Raw genomic sequence first — 16,609 nt, 5'->3', positions numbered from 1 at the left:
TTTTTACATGAATGCAGACACTGTTACCCTGAACCTTTGCTTTGAAATGAACATTTATTTAAATAAGTCTTACACAGCACTGCTTCACCCAACGTTACCCCTGCTGTTGCATTTCATATAGTGTACAGCAAGGAACCGATACCTCTCGGTTACAGGATATGCAGGTTCTGTTTCAAAACCAAAAAGTCTCAAAAGATGGGAAACATCTTCTAAGATAAATTTCTCATAGCTGAAATCATTTTCTAGGAGGAAAAGTGCTCGGTGTGATTTGCAATCCCAGCATGCATTGGGAAAACATTGGGCTATACTCTTTCAAAAAGTAAATCTTTACATCTAAAGAGTTCATATTAGTACCTCAGAAATGCATATTGCTACCAAATGTATTCATATCTGTACCTAAATGGTGCAAATATGACCTTTTTAAAGGATACTGGCCCATTTTTTCTTAGAGTTCGGCAGACAATAAAAAGTACACTATAAATGCAACACACTTTTATTCAATACCAGCCTATCCATTATATTTATTTGTGGCATGTTTTGAAAATAAACAGCAAGATGGATTTTAACAATAGAGCAACTGTGTTGGATGGTTCTGCAATATCTTACAGTGTTCGTATTGTCATTTGAACTATAAACGAATTGCAAGAAGCATATTTGCAGCGACAGATTTCCCATCATGCACAGAAAGAAATAAAATATAATGCAACAAAAGATTGCACGAGAGATACGAAAAGTACAACTGTAGGCATCTCCAACATCCCATCAAGCACTTTTCCTTCATAACATCCCTGTGCTTCTCGCACTTCACAAGTCTTAATTCTTTTCACGCTCCATTCTCCTCCATCGGTGGGAGTCATAATGCTAAACACTCCTGTGACATCTGACAACGTAAAGATGAATTTGAAGAGGTTTATTTCCAAAGGCCCATTGAACTGGCTCTCTCATTAATCAAGTTATGGCTTTGAAACTGACATCGGAATCAAAGCGACCCAAGTTTTGCTCTTTTTGTATTCTTCTGCCATGTGTGCTCTGAAGAAAGACCCCCCTGCCGCCTGTATGTCTGGTGTCTTGGAGAGCAGGTCAGTGGATTGATGCCCAGCTCCAGCAGAGCTTGTGTGATCTACGTCTTTATAGATACTGCAACATCGCGGGGGCTTTTCAAAGGGGTATTTAATGCTTTCGAAAAATCAAACAAAAGCATGGTGGGGCATCGGGCGCTCTCATCCTTGTCATAACTACATAAATGTTGTGTTGTATTTGTTCTCAGCTTGCATTCGCGAATCTGGGCCACCTCAAGAAAATAGCTGCGTTTTTATTACGGTACCCTTCAAAATGCGCAAATTGAAATAGCGAATTGAAAATGCACGGCAATTTCACATAAACTCCCATATTTCACCACATTTTTTTCAGGCAATTCAAACAAGGAATATATTGCAAAACTGCAATGAAAATAGGTCACCTGACATGTGTAAAAGTTGCATGATCATTCTTTAAATACAGCGTGGTATGTTTGATTGGAGAACAAGATAGAGGAGGCGTGGTCAACTGCATGCGGAATCGACAAGAGCATGACTTCAAAATACAGCAAAAGCGATTTGGGAGTTGACTGCTCTGTATGCTTTCAAAGTCGCTCTCGCGGTATTTTGATGTCATACACGACGGTCTGCGCGGTGCCATCTGAGGCCAAACAAACCCGCCGCCGAGGTTTTTGAAATAACTTATCGCGAGAGAACAAAATTACGTTATAGAATGGAAATGTCGCCATTTCGCAAACGTTTTTGTCAACATTTAGAAAATAACGCTAATGTTTCGTGCAAATCTGTAGAAATGACAGTTTAACTTGCAGCTGGTTGTCGGTAACTTACCGTAGATTTAAATTCATGTTATTTACTGGCAGCGGACTCCAACATAATATTAGTTCACGTCCATATAAAGTTGTCATTACTCCCGCTCGCGTTTAAATGACAAAGTACAGACACGAAGTTTTGTTTTGTATGTACGTGTACCATATTTTTCCACTGGAAGCACAACTAACATGGCAGGGCATCACTGGGTTCAAGGTCAGATATTATACTTCATAAAAGACTAGTCTAAAAATGGCATTTGTGCTTTCAAAAAAAAGAAAGGTAAAAATCGAGAATCGAAACGTGACCTTAGAATTAAAAAATTTAATCGAATTGAGGATTTGGAGAATGTGCCATGTTTGATGATTGAACACCAAATTAACACAGAATCATCGATACAGATCTTTCATTAAAACCTGGATTTGAGAAAGGAAAAGTTGAAGAGTTCAGAGACTTCTTAGTGCGCCTCACATGTTTTCATGTAAATAAACATTTTTAATCAGGCTCCTTTTTTTGGTTCAGTAACTTCAGTTTAATGTCAGTGAAAAGGTTATTAGTCAGTGCTTTCAAATTCCATATTTTCACAAATGTCACTTTAGTCATTTTATTGGTATTTTAAAAATTGACTGTTTTTTGCTGCAAAACTCTCTAAGTGCAAAAAAAATTGTGCCGTCGTTCGTTAAATTCCATGCACTTAGAGGACTTTGCTGAAAAATCTTTGATTATGCTTACAAACCAGTATTTCTAACTGGCCTGAGGCCAGGACTTGGATTTGAAGTGAAAGTATTTGATGAATGCATAATACGTGTCGAGAGCATTTGGTTAATATCATTATCTATAATTTTTGCAACTGAGCTCTTCAATTACTTAAAAGATTTATTGAATGTCTCGATTTCATTTTATAGGCAGCAATAATTGACTGTGAAAGCAATGGAGGTATTTGCATGAGTACCCCATCGCTCAGATTTTCCCCATGGGAATAAACAACAATATCGCACACGTCTTTCAGAAGAGATCTCAAAATGTTACAAACTGAATTGCTTGAGATACAAAAGTCTGCAATTAGGCGTAATGGATTTTGACATTTTAACTTTGACCCTTTGAGAACCTTTGAGCAAAAAATAATAAATCACAGGGATGCTTTAATCTCATCATGTCTATGTGCAGTCGGCATCCTCATAAACAGCCTCCCCTTGCCAGGCATTTCAATAAAATGCATGAACGAATGTCAGTAAAGCAATGAAATTATTTAATTTCACCTTTTTTTAGCCGTCAAATCAATTTGGAAACTCAAAGGAGTGCATCTCACACACACCTTGGGCACAATCACATGGCGTATAAACATTCATAGACGCACAAGCAAGAAAACTTTATGAAAGGTGAAACCCAAAACCGATTTAAAGCTGTTTTAATGTCAATCGAGACACCCGGTGAAGTCAGGCGAGAGAATAATATTTCGTTCCGCATCAGTGCCAGTATTCGGTTACGTTCAACAGCATTTTATTTGTTTACCCAATGCCAGACAGCCACCCTGCATGAATTTATATTCAGATAAGAGGGAGATGATAGGCTGTTTCCCACAAAACATTCAGAAACCCTGATTAGACGAAACGTATAGCCTATGCTAGAAAATGCTAACATGTGTTTACGATTGTGGCTTTCCAAAAATGAAAGAAATCCTTCTGGGTGACATTACAGCGATGGTTATGTGAAGTACAAATAAAAGGTTTGGAAGACTTCTTCCGGAACAATGTGTGTTTAACTGCTGATGAAATTTGGGAGCTAATTGGTGGCTAACTGCTTTTAAATTAGGCCCGTATGCCCAGTTGCGTCTATTTGATTTCGTAGGCCTGCACAAACTCTTTCATGTGGTTGTGCTTTGGGAAACATACGTGATATATAGATGCAAAAGCCCTTCTGTATCTCGCCATGTCGACAACCTGTCAAAACGCTCGTATTTCTCAAAACCATATAGCGCCGGCTAACACACGTGCTCGGCATGTGTGGAGTCAGGACGTTTATGGGTTAATGCAAACAGGAAACAAAAAGCTCTTATTTTGATTTAAAACATGGTTGTCCGGCCTAACCAAGCCTACCATCTTATTAAAATTAACCCTGGTTTATTTGGCATATTGATTACTATTGGCCAAGCCATAGTTTTACCAAGGCCGTAACCACAATAGACATTGATGAAGACATGTCCCCCTTAATAATCAGAAATGGCTCAATATTTGATGTTTTTAATATAAATACATATAGCCCTGAATATTTTGGTCTCCCCAATGTTCAAGGTGTGGTTATGACCTTGGGTTTTACTACAGTAACTGTGATTTACCATGGTTTTTGAAGCATAACCATGGTTATTTTGTAGTAAATATGGTTTAACTATGTTAACTACAGTAAAACCATGGTTAATTTTCATCCAGATCTGGATGGTAGCCCAGTTAATAGTCAACATAAACTACTCTGAGCCAGCTAAAGATCAAGTTGGACCAGCTAAAAACCATATAGGGGGCAGTTTCCATGTCAGGGTTCAAATTAGGCCAGGACAAGACATTAGTTATTTTAGGACATTTATGTCTTTACAATGATACCTTACACAAAACATGATGTGCATCTTGAGACAAAACAATGGCATTGATATATTTAAAGTTATGTCAGTGCAAGAGGTTTTCTATGGAAGCCTATTTCCGCCTTGTTTGGTTAAAATTTTTTGATTCAGTATCTCATAATAATGAAACGCTTTCTCGTGATAATAACTTATAATCTCATAATAATTACTTTTTTCACACTGCAAAAAATGATTTTCAAGAAAAAAATCTTAGTGTTTTTGTCTTGTTTTCAGTAAAAATATCAAAAAATTCTTAAATTAAGATGCTATTTCTTGATGAGCAAAACGACCCAAGAAAATAAGTCTAGTTTTTAGACAAAAAATATCAAATTTAAGTGATTTTGTGCATAAACCAAGCTAAAAAAATGTGCCAATGGGGTATAAAAAAAATTCTTGATTTTTTTTAATTTAGTGTTTAAGCAAAAAGTTCAAGATTTTTTGCTCACCCCATTGGCAGATTTTTTTGCTTGTTTTATGCACAAAATCACTTAAATTTAAATTTTTATTTTCTTGGGTCATTTGCTCATCAAGAAAAAGCATCTTAATTTAAGAATTTTTAGATATTTTTACGGAAAACAAGACAAAAATACTAAGATTTTTTTTTTTGAAAATCATTTTTGCAGTGCATAATAATGGGATACTAAATCAAAATGTTGACCTAGTCATTATTATGAGATACTAAGTCTAAGGGCCAATCTCATTTCTCTGTTACCCCTTCCCCTTTGTCCCTCGAAACCGAGTGAAGGGGAAGGGGTAAGACAGATCATTTGTCTAAAAAATGAGACACCACTCAATTACCGTTTGCGTCACCTTCCCTTGCCGCTAACTGGCTGCTACGTAAACAGACAAGCGTTGACATAAACGAAAATGCCATCGTCTCAGGTTGTGGTATCGATTGCCTGAGCTCAACAAATAGCGCATAACTTAGCTGCTAGCTAGCGCCTTAACTAGCGATTCAAAACAAAAACATTACAATTAAAACCGCTTTAACATTTTTTTAAAAGTATCATAAAACATGAGTGTCATAATACAATCTCAATTAAACTTCAGAAAATAACTTTACTTTTTTTTGTGCGACTCCTTGACACTTCAACGTTCAGCCATAAAACATCTTGATGGCGGCTCTCCTGAGAAATTCCTATGTTAAAGTTTACCCCTCTCTTTCTAGTGTGGTCCTTATCACACTTTGTTACAAGGGTTATATATCCCTACGCCTTGGCCCTAGCCCTTGATCAAATTGAGAATTGAGACGTCACTTCGCCTCACATGAACGCGCAAAACCGAGGGGTAAGGGGAAGGGGTAAGACAGAGAAATGAGACGCACCCAAAGTCCAATACTGACTTAGTATCTTATAATAATGACTTAGCATCTCACAATAAAGACATAGTATCTCACAATAATGACTTAGCATCTCGTAATAATAGTACTTAGTATTTCATTATAAAGACTTAGTATCTTATAATGAAATACTAAGTCAAAAATTCGACTTAGTCATTATTATGATATACTAAGTCATTGTAATGAGAAAGTGTTTGATTTTTATGAGGCACTAAGTCATAATAATGACTTATTTTGTCATTATTATGACTTAGAAAATAACGTGGCGGAAATAGGCTTCCATAGTTTTCGGTTAAGAGAGGCCAAATATGCATTTTAGTCTGTGACTAGGCCTAAGCCCTGTCTGGGAAATCGCCCCATTGATACAAATGCTGGTTTTATTTGCAGTTTGGTGGCCAAGTTGTTATATCAATCTGTTGATGATTTCTGTGATCAAATTTACCCAAAACCTTTTGATTTCCAGTGTCTGGAAAAACAACAATTAACAAATGTGTCCATCATTTGTTCTCACCTCAGTCTCTGTGCTCATATACGATCATAACCCATGCCTGTGCCATATTGCTTTAATGTCTAACATACAATAATGGCCAATGGTAATTTATTATGTAAGGTAATCAGGCACTGAATTGGACACCCATTAAACGAATATCTGGAATTGCTTTAGGGTCACAGACGGACTTGTGTGATCCGGCGGATCCGATTGTTCCTGACGCCGATCACAAAATTGCTAAATGATCTCGTCCGACTGCTCTACCTTATTGTGGGTTTCGATTCTGATGCCTTATGATGTGATGTCATGGTTTCGCTCTACGGCTGTCTCGAATTATCTGTGTGTCTGTGGCTTGTTAGCTCACATTCAGCTCACTGCTAGCACTGCAGATGATTCAAGGTGACCTATATGAACTTCAAAACAGCAGATAGAGATAATTGGAGCCCTCTCAACAGTGCCGAGCAGGATGCTGTTTTTAGAACGTAAGGCAGATATGAAATGTTTCCTTTGATGAACAGAAGCTTCAGCTGTAAATTATAAAAACATACACAGATCAGATTTCGGAACCATAATGGGTACAATAAGTGAGTGAAAGATTTTGGACGCACAGTATAGGTTTGGCTATTTCAGCAACATCTATAAGTAACAGATGCATAAAAACAAGCACACTACCTCACACAACTGTTCGCAGCGGCCCAGATGTGATTTACAGGGTCTGACGTTGAAAGAAATTGGCTGGCTTGCAAAAACCAGAGCTGAACCTCACTGAACACCTCGAGGATGAATTGGAACGCTGTCTATGAGCCAGATTTTATCGCCAAACATATGTTAGACCTCACCGATGTTCTTGTATCTGAATCGAGGCAAATTCTCACAGCCATGTTTTAACATGTACTACAGAAGACAGGAATCCATTATCGGAAGAAGAAAGGACCAACTTGCTATTAATGCTCATGGTTTTGAAATGAAATGATGCTTGCTTGCATGCACGCACACACTTTTGGCCAGTTCGTGTATGTGAATAGTTTAAGAAAATACCATTGGCATACAATTACAGGGAAAAGTGAGAAATTGTAAAATCAACAATGTCAAATAAATTTTCTCTATGTGTGTTGGACACATTTCTGTACATTTTTGTCCCTTGGTTCTCCATCAATAATGCAATCATTTAATATGAACATGTTCTTGGCCTCTGACATGAAAGCTGCATTATAAATATAATAACGACAATTAATGAAAAAAACATAGAAGCTAAATCTTTCCTCTCTTTAATTCCTCTTTATTAGACAGAATGGGGACTTTTTTCTCAATGAACTTGTGACTCAAAAATATATTTCACTCAATAATGAAAATCTCTCATAATTTACTTGCCCTAAAGTTGTTAAACCCCTGTATAAATTTCATTATTCTGCTAAACACACAGAAAACACAAGCACCATTAATGTTTATAGTAGGAAATAATAATACAATGGAAGTCAATGATGCTCCAAAACTTTTTGATTACAAACATTCCTCATGAACTGGGATGAACTATGCCTTTAACAGGATTGCTAAAGAATTTAATATAAACTCTTACCATGGGTTCACACCAGCCACAATTGAGGCATCACTACAGCGTCTAGTTTGCTGCTTGAACATTAAATTAGTCATCAAGACATTCACGTGGAAATTCGCATCATGGGAGGGCCTTCCATAGGCTTCTGCGACTCTGCTCACTTCCTGTAATCACATCACTACTAGAGCAAGCTCCTGATTGGTTAACGCTGCGCGTTTTTCCGCCAAAGTTCCAATTTTTAACTCGTGCGTTTCCCGGGCAACACTCAAATTTGCGCCGCGAGACCTCCAGACGCGCGTCAACGCGTCTTGACTTAACATTGAGATCACTCGTGCTTGACGCCTCTACAGCGGCTGGTCTAAACGCAGCATTAGGGGGCGTGCACACCAATTTTTTTAAACACGGCTGAAAACGCCTAGAGGATGGCGAGTGCCAGCTTTCTTTAGCTTGGTGCTTTGGTAGCTCTGATACTTTAGCTGTGAGCCGGTTGGTTGCTGTGGTAATGTCCCGCCCCTCCTCCACTGTGATTGGACGGCCATGTGAGAACTGACATTGACAAGCGGAGCTTTTCACCCAAAGTTGAAAATTTTTCAACTTTCAGCGATCAATGCGGAGTGCGGAAAGATTGCCGAGGGCCGGTTTTCAGTGCAGAAAAAACATCAGCTGCTGGCTTTTTTGAAAAACGCTGAGCTTACATTGGAAATGACTAAAAACATACACCAACTGCGGGCGTAAAAGCTTTGGTGTGCACGCCCCCTTATGTAGCGTGCACACGCCCCCTTATGTAGCGTGCACACCAAAGCTTTTACACTGGCGGCTGATGGATGTTTTCAATTGTTTCCAATGGAAGCACAGCGTTTTTCAAAAAAGCCAGCAGCTGGCATTTTTTCCGCGCTTAATGCCGCTGAGCATGGAAAAACCGCAGAGCGCCGGCTTTCAGCGCAGAAAAAATGCCAGCTGCTGGCGTTGAAAAAAATATTCAACTTTGGGTAAAAGGCTTAGCTCATCAATGTCAGCTCTCACACGCCGTCCAATCACAGTGGAGGAGAGGGCGGAATAAACATCACAACATCCAACCAGCGCATTGTTCAATGACTGATAAACAACCCTACTGAAACATCCATAAGCTGGTAGCTGGTTTAGCTGGATTAAGGTAGCAGTTGCTGGTTTAAGCTGGTTCTCCCAGCCTGGCAAAGCTGGTCAAACTGTTGGGTCAGCTGGTCTTCCAGCCTGACCACCTAAGTCCAGCTAGACCAGCTTAAAAAGTGACCAAAACACAGCTTGACCAGCTTGCTACACCAGCAATACCAGCTTAAACCAAACTGGGAGACCAGCTCACCAGCTTATACTGGTCTTAGCTGGATTTTTCAGTAGGGAAAGCAGAAGTATCACAGCAAACAAAGCGATCAGCTGAAAAAGCTGTCAGACAGTTGAAAAAAAGCTGGCAGCTAGTGTCCGCCTGGCATTTTCAGCTGTGTTTAAAAGCTTTGGTGTGCACCCCCCCTTATACCACGGGGCTGTTGAATGCTTGATTCTGACTGGTTGAGAAATGTTCCACAGGTATGCATTATTGTTCAATAAACGCACACCTGATCTGACAAATGTCTGTGGCAACCGTGCTATAAGCAGAATAATTTACCCCGGTCCTTTGAATTGTTTGAAAACCCCGCTTTGCGTCACGTGGCCACAGCTCACCTCGTCAATTATTCCTTACAAATATTCCAAATTATCTGAACTACCGCATCCTGTAGCTTTCTATTCTGTACGGAAAGCCAAAATAATTTCCTTCTATTTCAGTTCAAGCTTTTGAGAGATACATCTCAACGAAAGATACTCAATACATCACACATAACTAAGAATTCAATTATGTCTGAGCCATGAAAGCGCAACGTCAGAGAAATACAATTTTGTCCTGGGCCGAGTAACAGACACAAACACCAGACGTCCAAATAACACCTTGAGCTCTAAATCCTTCCCCATTGTTGCAAAGATGAGAGCAATCCTCTGCTCCACAGACCACGAAAGGACACGGCCAACCGTCACACACAACAAGTTGAGGACAACACCAAAACGTCACTCATGGTCACTCGAGCTCAGGGCGGATGAGGGCATCTTGGTGATGTTGGACTCCGACGATGGGTGCAAAGCCTATGTAGAATTGGGGGGTGTTGAAGGGGGCGGGTATGTGTATTAACCCAAAAAGACACCTGCTATTTTTGTGCAGCACCTGCCTGGCTGGCCTGCTGCGCTGGTGTCTGTGTGCACTGCGAAGATAACAGGAGGGCTATTCACAAGCAGTCAGTCGAAGAGAGTCAACCCAAGACTAGCTCTCGCTCGCTCTCTCTCTCTCTTTCTGTTTTTCCTCCTTTTCTCTCCAACAAACAAACACACAGACACACACACACACACACATTGAAGTCTCTACTGCAGACTGCCGACAACCAATCTTGGAAAAGGAAGCAGAAAATTATGTTATTGCTTCCAATTTTGTGAATAGCAATTCAGACTACCACACACCTCACTGTCTGCATGCAACAGACACATAACTGGATTTAAAATGACATATAGTCTACATTTAAATTCACTATGGGGTTTAACTTACACTTTTTTCTATATCATAATTGGTTTACTCTACAATACGGTTGCATTCATTATCACAATTAATGCATTAACAATATATGTTTAAGCATGTGTTAATCTTTTTTATTATAGTTAATACCAATAATTGCTCATTGCAAGTTCATGTTTTATTGTGCATAAACTTTTAAAATATGTATTAATAAATGTTGAAATTAACATGTGCTGTATTAAGATTAATAAATGCTGTAGAAGTATTGCAGTTCAACTAAACTAGTTAATTAATGTTAACAAACTAAACCTTATTGTAAAATGTTACCCGTTAACTAATTCATCAAGCAAGCATTATTATGCACATACAGTAGTAATGTATTAAACAATATCAAAGGAATTGCTAAGCAGTGCCTATAACTTTTATAAGCAAATGCGATTTTCAAAGATATTGTGTCCAAAATAGGTCCCTACACTCTTAAATAGTGCACTATTTGAGGGGACGGCCATTTTGTAGCAGTGTTCAAAATTTTAGGCTGCGTCTAAATACCCACACTTGCGGTCTTGGCCACTCGAGAGCGCATGTATGCGACAGGAAGAAGGTGGGCAAGACTATCCCACGTCTTAAAACTGGCAAAGTGCAGTGCCCTTAAAGCAACACTATGTAGTTTTTTTACCTTTAAATAATGTCTCAGTGATAGAACAACTTTTAACTGGACAAATTGTACTGTTGCTGCAACCTGAACAGCCTCCTAGCTGCTACAAGCACACTCTGAAAGTGGTGGTGGAGGGTAGAGCACACAGCCCCGCCCCTCCCCCTGCCTGCAGAAGAGTGTCTGATACCAGGCACTGTTGCGCTTTTCAACCACATGGGGGAGCTGTAAGTCATTTTTACATGGAAACTACATAGTGTTGCTTTAACGTGCACTTAACCCATACTTTGTTGAATACTGCTTTATCGTGTTCTGGATGTAAATCGTGAGACTTTTGCCCAAACCTTGCAAGATGTCCGGAAATGCTTAATTGTAAGTTAATAAATGGATATTCAGGGTTCCCACACCTTAATTAACTTCAAATTCAAGTACCTTTCAATGACTTTCCAGGTCTAATACCCTCAAATTCAAGGACTAAATGTGGAGACACATATTAAGTGAGAGCAATTGTGTTACCTTTTAAGATACATTGTTACAGTTCCCTTTCGAGGGAACTCGCGCTGCGTCACTGCGGTGATACTTTGGGGACGCCTCCAGGGGTAAGTGTGTCTGAATGTCTATATCAAATTCGACCAATGGTGAGGCTTAACGGCAAAGACAGGGTGACGCTGGAGCCAGGAAGTATATTGCTATCTGAAATATTGCCAAAGACGGCGTTACAGGGACGCAGCAAGTATGGCAAGGGAGACGCAGCGTCTCGTTCCCTTCTCAGGGAACAACAGTTACATACGTAACCCGAGATGTTTTCATGTGTCAAACACAACTATGCAAAAAAGCATTTTGGTATGAATCAACATTATCATACAGAAGATATAAGCATTTAAAGCGAACAGTTCGGCACGTGTGCTTAAAAAGTCTAAAATTTTTATGATAATATCTACACTATACAGGGAATAATATGGATTTTTTTCCAGAAAACTTCTTGCATAAAATAGATTCAAGCACTTAATGACCTGCATCTATGCATGTATACTTTCAAAAACTTCCCAGGGCCTAAAATTTTTCCCCCCAGATTCACAAACTTTCAAGGACCCGTGGGAACCCTGGATATTACATATTTTCATAGTAAAATGGAAAGTGTTGCGCATTTCATTGGTGCAAACATTGTGTATTTTGTAAAACACCTGCAACTGCTTTTATCACATAATTAGAAACAACATTAATTATGTTGTTTGTTCAGGGACTACTGAATAAATGATACACTTTAATAAAGCTGCATGAACAAAATGAAAAGCTTTTTACAGTTGCAAAGAATTTTTCTTCTGAAAGTTTCACATAAGTGTAGATAATAATCTTTAAGTTTAGCAAATGTTCACTACAGAGTGTTTATCGGTGTCCATCACATATGCAGATATTTTAAAGTCTTATCATTTGCACAGTGTCCGAATGCAGTGCACTTTCTCATTCACTCATTCAAGTATTTGTTTGTTTATTATTATTGTCATATGCATTTAGTACAATACAATGAAATGCATTTTGCTCCATCACACACATGCAGTATATCAGACATACAAAAAACTTACAAGAGACATTGACCGAAAAGTGCAAAGTTCAAGACAAAAAAAGTGCATCAACTATTTAACAGTCTGACCGCCTGTGGAAAAAACTATTACTGATACGAGTGGTACTGGCTTTAATGCTACAGTTGCGTCTTCCAGATGGTAGGGGAGAAAACAGAGCATGGGCCGGATGATTGGGGTCCCTAATAATACAATCAGCTTTCCTTTACATGGGTGATTCTCACGAAACCATTGAAACACCACGGCACTAATGATTTTAGCTTTAAAATGTGTAATATAGTAACATTAAAAAGCATCAGAATTAACACAATACTTGCACAATGTGTGATTTCAACATAAGAATTTATAATTGGAAATTTTATCTCATTTTCTGCTGAAATTCTCATTACCGCAATGTGTCCGGCTGTGTTTGAACATGCGTTATGTTGTAATTTAATCAAATTAACACAAAAATATTAAGAAAAAAAATAAATGGATGTTTTGCTAGACTACTTTAGATGACAGAAAAAATATTTACTGAATATTCATGTATAATAATAATGAAGAAAAATTAGGAAAATTATGTGTCCATGCCTGATGTTCTCATCCTCCGCAACACTTTTTGAGAACAGTTTAAGCACACATACAGAATTTTAATAAAGTTTGATTTTGAGTGACCAAGCACATGGACCAGTTACTTCAAGATGGCTACCAGGTTAGATCATTTTTTACAGTTAATTTGAAATATTGTCTTGTCAGAATGTTAATTTAATTAATAGAAGCATAATACTTTGATTTTAAATGCATGTGCAGAATCTCCAAAATTATGTTCTTTCAGGTTTGTCATGTCATTTTGAAAATATGTCAGTGTTGATGTTTTCTGACTGTTGCGGTAATGAGATATTTTAGGACAATTTTTTTTAATTATGTTACAAAAAGTGTTAAATGATAAGTAAAAGTTTTTAAATTAATGTTCCCATTTACTCCAGACTTTGTTTTTCAATGTCTGGTGGGAAAAAAAGTTAATTTAAGCAATTTTTACATGTTCATGCTTGACATTTTTAAAACCAAGTTTTCGTGAGAATCACCCACATTAGACTACATAAGTCAACTAATGTTAGGAATTCTGAACGAGGGTATGGGGGATATTTTGGACACAGTCGGAGACTTGGGTGTGGACTGTTTTCACTTGGCCCAGTAAGCATAGCAACCATATAGCAACACACTAACAACCACTCAGAACACCTTAGCAACAACCTAGCAACCACCCATAAGAGATGAGCATCATGGTGCCAAATATTCAAGCAAACATCACTGACCGTAAAAAACCTTCTACCTAACTATTCCGTATTCATCTTTAACTCTTTAGATCGCTCCGTTGTAAACCACTTATGACCAATCAGCACCAAGGATCCTTGCAATGCATTTTCAACATGATTTATTTTTAAAGGCATGGAACCTATGGATAAATGAATGAAATAAATAAATTACAGAAATGCCTGAGAGGCTAAAGACACCACGTCAGCATAAAACAGGGCAGCTTTTTACCGAAACACCTTGGTGTAGGACAACTTTGTTTCTCAAAGGAAGCTGCTGCGCTGTCTCGTTGATAGATGTGTTGGCCTCGCTCGAGTTCTGCTTGTAGTTTCTGCCCGAATATGTTAAAATGTGTATCCGCGTCTCATTCACGAATAAAAGCATGATTGATTAAAGGTGAAATAGCATTGTGCTTTATTTACAACTACTAAGTGTGTATTTAAAAGCAATGGTTCTCTTACTGATGATTATCATGTTAACCAGTTTCCACGAACATATTAAACTGTGGAAACATTTTGTCATCTAATCTTCATGAAAATATGTAAAAAATATATATATTTAGAAATAACAAACAAAAAATGATTGTTATTACAGTCGTGACAATTTTGAAAGACATATAGACTACTGTAAACATTACAATAGTATATATTAAAATACCATGGTATTATGATCCAACCAGTAACCAACTGTTTATATAGAATTTTACTTATAAAATATTCATTTCCTTATAAATAATGACACTATTTACACACAAATACGCATATAAATAATGCAGACATACAGAAGCACCATATACAAGCTTAAATAACAAGATTCATTCATCTGGTGATTGCATTTCACTCATGCGTGTATGTTTCCAAAGCACATTGATGACATGATCCTCTACCCTCCAAGCCAATATGTAAAGCTTTGTCTTAAAACGCTGTTGACATATGAAATGAAATGTGAATTTACACAAGCCTTGCCACCGAAGAGGTTTGTTTAATATATGAAGCACCTGAGATGCGCATTCACAACAAAAGAAAGATGAACCATGCAAGCACACCACATCACATCAGACCTCCTGCGCCCCGCACGTGAGTGAATTACAAACTAAAACAGTTTGGTAGATCATCATGCATGATGTATAAGACACTGGAGAAAAATAAACAGCCCTGTTTTATTAAACCACCTCTTCCTAAAGCCGACTAAACCTTTTGAAAATCAATACATCCAGAAAGGAACATGATTCAGATTTAATAGAAATCTCCAACATAAACTATATCTTTAAACCACACTGTTCCCAACTGAACTATTATTATCAATAGGTTAAATCTTCCTTTTATCACAAATTAAATCTTTGGGGATTTCAAAACTCATATGCCTATAGACATCACAAGTCTTTAAAGGGTGTTAAAAGGGTTCTAGAACCATTTTTGGTTCAGTCTGTGGTTCTTTCTATATGCTGTAACCTTTATCCACTACAAATAATCTTTTGTGCAACAGAAATGTTAAAGGTTCTTTATGGAAACGTATACATCATTATAAAGAACCTTTTAGTGCATTTATAAAAAATACAAATACATAAACCACCAAATGTTGTGCATAAGGTTTATGACTATGATGGTTAGATTAAGTTAATATTAGTTAAAGGAGCCCAGCTGACCCTCTCACCTGGTAAGCTGAAAGTCGGTGCGTTTAAATCCTCAAGGTGATGCGTTTGTTCCTGGCGCAGGATGCGGGACAAAGACGCGCGAATAAAATTCCTCCTCCCGTTCACACGCGCATCTGTCCGACACGGGCGTCTGGTGCGCACCGGGCGTCTATAGCGCAATGGATCCGCGTTCATCCACCCGCTCACGCAGGCACAATGTCCCTTTCGGTCACACGCGACGGGATCCGGTGCGGGATCTGCCGTTACTGAGTGATAATATAACAGAAAGGTGTGGTTGGGTGAACGGGCGACGGATGGAGACAGACAACCGTGGTGGCACGGATCCAAACGAGCGGTCCTGCGTTGCGACGCGGCACGTCTGCGTCCGATGAAATGATTTAAATCGTCAGAAATCTCACATGCACGTGTCTCTTTGATGAAAGCATCCTTAAATGGTTTAAAAGATGCTTGATAATGGCGAGCATCCTCATCCACGCCGCGCAATAAGGGGTCTCTGAATCGCGGTGCGTCTGTTCTGCTGTCTGTGCGTTTCTGTGAATGCACAGATCTTTACATTCACCGGTGACTCCTGCATACACTACAGCATCATTCACCAGTGCGAGGTGTCTAACCAGACTCAAAATCAGCCAAAGGGGGATGGATGCCCCCCCACAAACGCACACACACGCATATGCATTCGGTCCAACGCATACACACATTCAGGGTTTGCTCTGTAAAGCAAAATCCAAATGAGATCTCGTTAATTCCTTAGTTGTTTGTCTGACCTGGACTGAATATGGAGTAAGCCTCCTGCTTTCCGGCTTTTTCCTCCTATGAAAATCTCATTTGTCTCATTCAGAATTTTTGAAGAGCTTTAAACAATGCATTCTGTCTGTGTGTGTACATCTGTGCAATAAAAAGTCAGATCCCAAAATACAAATATATATGTATATATTAAGAAAATTCTTCCTAGACTAAATTATGAGCTATACCCACATTCATTGTATAGCGTTATAATTTTAAGTTTCAATCTTGTTCAT

At 38.5% G+C, this 16,609-nt stretch overlaps 1 protein-coding gene across 2 annotated transcripts in view; it reads right to left on the bottom strand.

Annotated features, from left to right (window-relative positions):
• Window positions 1-16,246, bottom strand: part of sema6ba (sema domain, transmembrane domain (TM), and cytoplasmic domain, (semaphorin) 6Ba) — a 194,653-nt gene extending 178,407 nt beyond the window's left edge. For both annotated transcript variants that reach the window (XM_055201303.2, XM_055201304.2), the window contains exon 1: window positions 15,590-16,246. The gene's annotated coding sequence lies outside the window, so the exon portion shown is untranslated. The remainder of the gene's footprint in view (window positions 1-15,589) is intronic.
• Window positions 16,247-16,609: the final 363 nt, after the last annotated feature.

The sequence above is a fragment of the Misgurnus anguillicaudatus genome, chromosome 2 (genome assembly GCF_027580225.2).
Source record: "Misgurnus anguillicaudatus chromosome 2, ASM2758022v2, whole genome shotgun sequence".
NCBI lineage: Eukaryota > Metazoa > Chordata > Actinopteri > Cypriniformes > Cobitidae > Misgurnus > Misgurnus anguillicaudatus.
Note: the sequence above shows the minus strand (reverse complement) of the source record. Positions and strands in the feature narration are given on the sequence as shown.